We start from the raw sequence: 9,362 nt of genomic DNA, 5'->3' as shown, positions 1-9,362 counted from the left end.
TACTTGTTAAAATCATTAACACAATGAATGAGTTAAAATTAACACAAAAAATGTTGTCTCTAAACTCACCCATTAATGTGTAAAAATTTCACACATTTCCAGCATTGGCATGTTTATTTTGTGATATATATGAAATGTTTTAAATAAAAAAATGGTATTTTGTGATAACTTTGTCTAATTGGTTTGTATGAAAGTAGTACTTATGTAGGATAAAAATAAAATTAATCATATATCAAAATTATCAAATCTAATTTATATTTAGTACAAATAAAAATAATTACAGTAGTGTACTGATTAGCTTAGTTTTTACAGTAATGCACTGTACTGATTAGCTTAGTTTTTACAGTAATGCACTGTATTACACAAAACTGAAATACGGTTTGGTACTGTAACTCTTAATTACAGTAACTTACTGGCAACAGTGTTGCCAGTAAGTTACTGTAAAAAACCCTTGAAAAGTCTAACAGTGTAGCTTGAACAATCAAGTAATAAATAAATTCTTCACTTTTGGACTTAAGTGCAACAGTAAATATAAAAAAGTCTAATATATAAACAAATAGCACCTCAACTTAAAATACCCGGTAGGCATGTAAACAAATAAAAAATAAAAGTGCCACAGTGTTTGCAAAGCCAGTAATGTGCTTTTAGGAACTGCACTCCTAACTCTTAAGCCGGTTTCACACTAGTAGTTAGCAGAGCGTGCAGCGCGTATTTTTTTCGCCACCCATGTTAACAGATTAAACTAGTCTTTACAGCGCAGAGGTGGCGTGGCAGTGCGTATAGCAGAGCAGAGCAGGAGTGCCGCGATCGTTTCGGCGCCGAGTCTAATTTTGCTGCGCCGCTTTTGCTGAATTAAAGTGACAATGCATTGATCATGGCCAAAATACACCGCAGTTTTATCCAAAAAGTGCATTGATGATATCTATTGTGTTTTAAACAGTCTATCAAATGACCAACAGCAATGTAAAAAATAAATAAAAAAATGTCCAAAAACAAACTTGTTGCCAGAACAATAAAAACAAAGATGAACCAAAAGTTATATAAATGAAATTATTAATAAAATAAGCTTCTTGACAAGTCTTTTCTCTTAAATGTATTTGAAAACGAAAAAAAGCAATGCCAACTTATCCATTATAGAGTACTCTGTCTGTACACAACCCGCGGTTCAGCCGCGCGTGACAAACACTGCCAGTGTGAAAGCAAAACGCGCGTGTCCTGCTCCTGCTCACCATACGCACTGCTCCTGCGCGTGCAGTGTGAAACCGGCGTAACTCTGTGCCACCGCATAACTATAGATGTGTTAAAAAATAATGAGAATATATATACATATATATCCGAGTCCTGATCGGGAGGTAACGTCTGATTCCGATCGAGTCTGAAAACGTGATCGGGCCCGATTTCCGATCACGTGATCGGATCGGGACATCCCTACATTTAATACGCACTTAGTACAGTATAATTTAAATATATTATGTATGTCCAAAAAAGCACAATTTAAATACATTTCCTTTTCACCTGGGAAATGTCAGGCTTCTGGAAGGATGAAGTAGGAGGCGAACACGAAGATGAAGAAACTGGTTTTAATTCTCAATATCAAAGATACACGAAACAGGGAGCGTGTGCTCAGAGCAAGATAAACACTGACATAAACATTAACATTGACCGACAAGTGATGAGTGAACAGAAGGAACTTAAATACACAGACAGTAGGGGTGTAAATCGGAGCCTTCATGATGATACGATACCGATTTCTTAAGCCAACGATTCGATTATTTTCGATACTTCAGAATTCCCTGCGATACGATTCGATTCGATTCGATACTAGATATTTTTAAATGATAACTATTAAGTTTCAAATAAATAAAAATAAAAATAAATAATGTGCCTTTTATTGAGAATACATTAACAGTATTCTATTACTGTTACACTATAGCAGTTGTGCTCAATGCACTGCAAATAGAACAGCAAATATAACAAACTGCATCTACAGTTACAATAAAGTGCAATCAGATAAATTGTAATAAGAACAAAATAACAATAATAAAGTCTAATGCTTACAGTGCAGGTCTACTATGGCCAATTAGCCTATTCACTGTTAAAAAAAAAAGAAAAAAAAAAGAAATAAAAAGACCTCTACAGCCTACAGTTCAAGTACATCAACCCTGCACGTTTCTTTTATGCAAAATTGGTTACATTTTGAAAATACAATTTGCATCTTATTAAGAGGTAATGGTCACACATCCTCTGCAGTAGATGAACTGCAAATAGAACAGTTAACTCCACAAAATCAGTTAAAGTGCAATAATTACAAAAAGTAACAAAAGTCTAGGACATAAGCCTACAGCCCATTCACTACAAAATAACAAAAATGCATTTGCATTTTAGAAGAATGAGGTATTTAGGTATTTAGAAGCATGGCTCATGGCTTGGGCAATAGCAGGGACCTTGCAAATAGAACAGTTACTCAAAACAGTTTAAGTGCAGTAAGAATCAAAACAAGTAACAAAAGTCAAGGACATAAGCCTTAGCCTACAGCCCATTAATGGCAAAACAACCAAAAACAAGGAGACTGACTACAGTTCTACAGTTCAATACTCTCAGTGGTGCTCCTTGACAGATTTTTCTTCAAGAAAATCAACTGGTCCACATGCTCAGAAGACAATACACTACGCTCTGAACGCACAATGTCCCCTGCTGTACTAAATACACGTTCTGATGGTACACTTGTACCAGGAATGCATAAGTACGTCTTGGCCAGGTCTGCCAGGAGAGGAAACTCAGCCTGGTGGGCTCTCCACCAGTCTAACACCTTACCATCTAGGCTCAAAGATGCAACATCTCTGTACTTCCTAACTTCATCATGGGCAAGTTCTTTGGATGTTTTGTCTCTGACACTTGGGTCCTCAGTGCAGAAGGAGTCGCCAAAAAGGTCCTCCAATACCTTTGATTTCTTGGAAACAGGAGGGCATTCTAGAATGGCACAGAAATAAAAAATAAGACTTGATTATAGTTGTGTGTTATTGTGTTATATATATATATATATATATATATCAAGAGATATCAGCTATATATCAGCCAAGAGATCACTTTCACTGAGTGTGTGCACGTCACACGAGCCTTTTCTGACTTTCTTGTCGAGAAGTGTCGCCATCACCGTAGCTTGTTGTTCAAGAAATCGCTCCAACATCTCGAAAGAACTATTCCATCGGGTTTTCACGTCTGCTTTGAGCTTGTGGCGTGGAAGCAAACTTTGCTTCTCCTTCAAAACTGTGGTCGCAACTGCGCTGCGGTGAAAAAAACTCACAATTCTTCTCACGCGCCCTAAAAGCCTTTCTGTGGCAGCAATCTTCAGGCCATCTTGTGTTGTCAGATTGAGTGTGTGCGCGAAACACTTTATATGTGGTGATAACCCTGCCTCTTCACCGGCTTTGATCATGTTAGAAGCGTTGTCGGTTACGAGAGCCAGTGCCTTGTCCAATATACCCCATTCTTCACACGCACTTCTCAGAGCCTGCCCAATATTAACTCCTGAATGAGTGTCTCCGAAGACACGAGTCTGTAAAACGTGGTTTTTCATTTGCCATTTGTTGTCAATAAAATGACATGTTACAGTGATGTATGACTCCGTTGTGCATGAAGTCCATCCATCTGAAGTTATGGCTACTCGCTCTGCACTCATCAGACCCTGAATAACTTCATCATGAACTTTGGTGTAGAAATTCGGAATATAGGACTCGCTGAATTGTTGCCGTGAGGGGATGTTGTACCTCGGCTCAAGAACTTCGAGCAGGTATCTAAAGCCTTCGTTCTCTACGACGCAATAGGGCCTCATGTCTTTGCATATAAAAAACGCGATGGCTTTGGTGATGTTTTTTGCTCTTTTTGAAGTGCTTGACAACTTTGGAGGGAAAAACGTTGTCAGTGATGTGGCGGGCGTGGAAGCCTGGCCCTGTGTTCTTTCTTTACACTCGCCATCAATACCATGGCGCCTTTTCAGGTGTGCGGATAGATTCGACGTATTGCCGCAGTATCTTATCTCACACTGACAGTCTTTCTCTTTGCAAACGGCAACCTCTCTTACCACTACTCCTTCGGGTTTCCTGAAGCCAAAATACTTCCACACCCATGACTTGACGCCGACTGGAGTGTGTAGCATTTCACTTTCATTGCCAGCTCGTTCTGATGGTTCCATCGCTCTTGACTCAATGTGTGTGTGAACATAGATAGATAGACTGTGAAACGTAACGCGTGTGAAGCGGTGTGAAGAAGAAGACAATAATGAGGTTAGCGCCACCCGCAGCTTAGGAGTAGCCTAGGTTGTACGCACGCATATGCCGGAGCGGATGCTGAAAATAGACAGGCGAACAGACGGGCAGATGGTGAATGTGACATTACTCCCCCCTCCCGCAAGGCGCGACCCGCGCCAAAGAAGGCAGCATACGGGAGGGGGGGTGGGCATCCTGGAGTCCGTGACGGGAAGGTGGAACAGGTTCAGAAGTACGGACTCCAGGATGGTGGCAGGACAGACAGAGGAGGAGGTGATCACGACGGTGCAGACATAACAGACAGACAGAGGAGGTGATCACAACGGTGCAGACAGAACAGGGGACCATGGTGGAACAGGCTGATCAGGAGACCATGGCGGTGCGGACCCTTCAGGTGGCCATGGCGGTGAGGACCCTTCAGGAGACCACAGCGGTGAGGACCCTTCAGGTGGCCACGGCGGTGAGGACCCTTCAGGAGGCCACGGCGGTGAGGACCCTTCAGGTGGCCACGGCGGTGAGGACCCTTCAGGTGGCCACGGCGGAGAAGACCCTTCGGGTGGCCGTGGCCCCTCAAGTGGCCAGGACGGAGTCCTTTGGCCCCCCCCAAAAAAATACTTGGGGAAAGTCCCGGGTACCAGAGAAGGATGGTTATAAACAGCGGTGAAGGCTCTGTGCTGGACGGGACCAGCGGTGAAGAGGGCTCTGTGCTGGACGGGACCAGCGGTGAAGAGGGCTCTGGTGGGCAGGCGACGGCTGGACGAAACTCTGGCGGAGCTGCCATCTTGGCAGATCGCACGGACATCAGCGGAGGATCTGCCAGGCTCGATAGCAGTCTGTGAAAAACCGATCTGGTGTCAGGCCTGATGTGAAGAGACCCAGACCTGGCAGGCATGACACTTGCTGTCCCAGACGCGGCGGGCATGACACTCACAGTCTCAGGTGCGGCGGGCACGACGCATACTGCTTTGGTCTCAGCAGATTTGACGTGAAGTGCGGGCTCGGCTGGACTGGAGTGAAGTGTAGGCTCGGCTGGACTGGCGTGAAGTGCAGGCTCGGCTGGACTGGCGTGATGTGCAGGCTCGGCTGGACTGGCGTGAAGTGCAGGGTTGGGTGACATTCCTGACTGGGGCGCAACACTCTCCAGACACCGGATTACCGTCTCTTTCCAGGAAAGTCCAGTGGGGTCTGGGAGGTTGAGGGGATGATGGAAAGTAGCCCCGATCAGGAATAGTGTGCTGAGGGTTTCATCCTCCAAAGAACTTGTGAGGGCGAGCTGAAAAAACTTCCGGGAGAAATCCAGGATGTCGTGGTTCTCCTGGGCCACAACGATGAAATTGAGGTGTTCATCCATTTTGTTTATTGGTCGGTCAATCTGTCAGGCTTCTGGAAGGATGAAGTAGGAGGCGAACACGAAGATGAAGAAACTGGTTTTAATTCTCAATAGCAAAGATACACGAAACAGGGAGCGTATGCTCAGAGCAAGATAAACACTGACATAAACATTAACATTGACCAACAAGTGATGAGTGAACAGAAGGAACTTAAATACACAGACAGATGAACACAAGACAGGTGATGCTGATGATGATGATGACGAACAGGTGGGTAATGAAGGGAGTGAGTACAGGTCAAGTCAAGTCAAGTCAAGTCATCTTCATTTATATAGCGCTTTTAACAATGTAGATTGTCTCAAAGCAGCTTTACAGAGATCAATGTATAGTTTAACGTAAGATTGTTTGGCTTTATAGCGGTTCTTTAATAAAGTTATTTTCCAGCTAAAGTTAGTTTTGATTGATTCGCTTCCGTCGCAACGATCATTTGTTTTTAAATTAGGGCCGCCAAGACGACACCATTCTCTCTACACAGACTTTAAACGCGAACCTGTGAGAAACGCTGATGGCATTCAGATGCGCATTAAGAACAGGTTCCATAGTTATGTGCGTTTGAATATATGTGTGCAGGTTTGGAATTCCCTACAAACCAAGCCTAAACAAATTACTGGTGTTTCCTTATAGTTTTGATTCAGAATTTTATTTTATTTTATCAATTCGGGGTAGATACGCAAATTGAGTTTTCCCGACGACGCTTTATCTGTAGAGTGGGAAAGGGATCCTCCATAGGGAGAGACTAGTTGGCACTTCAGCACTGCGTTGACATCGGGTCCGGGCGAAGGTCCTTCATCAGATCTGGAAACGGCCTGGATCCGACAGGTGTGGAAACAAGGAGGATTCTGGGAACTGTAGTGAAGACGAAGACAGACGATGACAGATGGTGATTGTAAAAGGAAACAGGGGCCAGTTGTTCAAAACATTTAATCTATATCAAAATTATCCGGATTTGGAAATCTTATTTTTTCTTGTTCAGGATCAGGTAATCCGTCTTACTTTTATGCCGGTTTTTCAAAGCAACATTGGACTGGATCACCCTGTTCCAGATACACAGTTTTCAAGATTACCAAATCCGGATTACCAGTGCTCTAAATGGGACAACATATCACAATGTGGGCTACCAGCGATGTAAAGAACAGGTAGAAGAGCCAACATGGGGTCACTGTAAGTGTTTCTTAATTTGAGACAAAACACAAAAATAACATAAAAATCCACTTCCATTCATAATTTCTTTTATGACCCCTCATCTGAGCCACAACAAATAAAACACACATATATACATTAACAAATACATTGTGGATATTTTGAAAACATCTTTAAAAAAATAAAATGGCTTAATGTCCAATAGTTAACAAAATAAAGAATGTTCAGGGTTCTTCTTCATCTCTGATGATTGTTTCTTTGAAATTAATATACATAGATGAATGATTTTTTTTTTTGTTATTGAAATCTGTTTGGGTGATTATTTCATGGGGACAAGATCATTTTTATTTTATTTTTACTTTACTATACTATACTGAATAGCTTAATTGGTCGCCTATGTCTACTTTATCACTGTTAAAACGGTTACACAAGTCAAGTGCAAAATATAAATAAAAGTATACACTAAATTATACAAATGTATTATTTTACCAATTTTAAAGTTTTAATACATATTTTCTTCCTGGAATCCACCTTAAAATCCTTGGGATCAGGATGATCCTGTTCTCTTACGAGAGATACTCTCGTACTGCGTAGAATACGCTAGGGGAAAATCCTTTTCCACGAGAATACTGAAGCCAAAAAAATTATCCTTTAATTTTGTATTAATGTAAAACGCGTTGCGGCAGCATACAGACATAGGCGAGGCAGCTCGCGCGCCTATTGGCTGGTCTGCTGGCAACTGCTTAAGCCTATCGAGCGAGACCTAGAGTGACGTCAGACCCAATGAGGGCGCTTCGCGCCCTCTGCGTCACGTCCCGCCGAGACGGGCGTGGCTTAGGTCTATAAATACCGCTCGCAGGCATTATTTCTCTGGTTTTTCATAGTCGAAGCAACCAGAGCGCGTGCAGGCACGGCAGGATACGCAGTACTCGTTCCTCTCTCTAGAGAGAACCGAGGTTACGTTAGTAACCGAGTACGTTCTCTTACGAGAGATACTCTCGTACTGCGTAGAATACGCTAGGGGAACCTACTGTAAAACGCCGTGCGTGCTGGGATCTGATACCATAGACTCAAGGGCGACAGCCCGGAGTTCATACAGTACATAATCACCCAGGGGACTCACAGGGAATCCTGGAAGAGAGGGGGGTTAGCCACTATCTTCCTTATAGCAGCATAGAGCAAGGATTGCAATACTCAATAGCTGCATAACTGACAGCGCCAGTTATGAGATTTTGGCCATACTAGACCGACAGTAGTCTGGCCTGTAGTGCGGGAACCTCTAGGTTGTAAAACCTTATAAATGTAGACGGAGAGGCCCAGCCTGCCGCCATACAAATATCTTGCAAGGCAATCCCACTTGACCATGCCCACGATGAAGCCATGCTTCTCGTGGAGTGCGCTTTGACACCCAGCGGGCACTGCATGCCCTTGGTTGTGTAAGCTAGCGCTATTGTGTCCACTACCCATCTGGATAGGGTCTGTTTCGAAGCGGCTAGTCCCTTAGAACGCCCGCTGAACGAAACAAAGAGCTGCTCCGTCTGTCTGAAAACAGACGAGCGAGACACATAAGCTCTTAACGCCCTGACTGGGCAAAGGGAGCTTTCGTCCATATTTCCTTCAGTGACCGGCAGGGCAGACAGGGAAATGACCTGTGCTCTGAACGGTGTATTGAGGGATTTAGGAACATAACCGTGCTTAGGTTTGAGTATAACTCTAGAGTCATTCGGCCCAAATTCCATGCACGTCGCGCTTACTGAGAACGCGTGTAAGTCCCCTATGCGCTTCACTGAAGCGAGAGCCAGAAGAAACGCCGTCTTGAAAGACAGGTGTTTAAGATCAATCTCCTGCAAGGGCTCAAATGGATGACCTTTCATGGCTTCCAGTACCGTAGAAAGGTCCCATATAGGGACTGTGGGAGGTCTGGGAGGATTCAGTCTCTTAGCTCCTCGAAGGAAGCGAATGACTAAATCGTTCCTTCCAATAGACTGGCCGAGCGTGGTCGAAGAGAACACTGCTATGGCCGCTACATAGACTTTGAGCGTGGAAGGGGACCTGCCCTTATCCAACAGCTCCTGTAGGAAGGAGAGAACCTCCGTCACACCGCAATGCAGGGGTGACACACCACGAGCTGTGCACCAGCTAGAGAACACTGACCATTTTGAGGCATAGAGACGTCGCGTAGACGGAGCTCTGGCCTGTGTGATAGTGTTTAACACTCCCTGTGGGAGGTCAGCGGGTACCCGTTGATGGCCCACACATGGAGGGACCACAGCTCTGGGTGAGGATGCCAAATCGAGCCGTTGGCTTGAGAGAGGAGATCCCTCCTCAGAGGCACTGGCCACGGGGCGGTGCTCGCTAACTGCATCACAATTGGGAACCAAGGTTGGCTCATCCAAAGTGGGGCTACAAGCAGCACTGAGCATCCTTCTTCCCTGACCCGTTCTACCACCTGAGTCAGGAGGGAGACGGGGGGAAAAGCGTAGAGAGGACGGCGAGGCCACTCGTGGGTCAGCGCGTCCTTGCTCTTCGAGAAAAATTCTGGACAGTGAGCGTTTTCTTGAGACGC

The sequence above is a fragment of the Rutilus rutilus genome (assembly GCF_951802725.1).
Source record: "Rutilus rutilus genome assembly, contig: SCAFFOLD_61, whole genome shotgun sequence".
In the NCBI taxonomy this organism is placed as follows: Eukaryota; Metazoa; Chordata; class Actinopteri; order Cypriniformes; family Leuciscidae; genus Rutilus; species Rutilus rutilus.
This window is presented reverse-complemented; position numbering follows the sequence as displayed.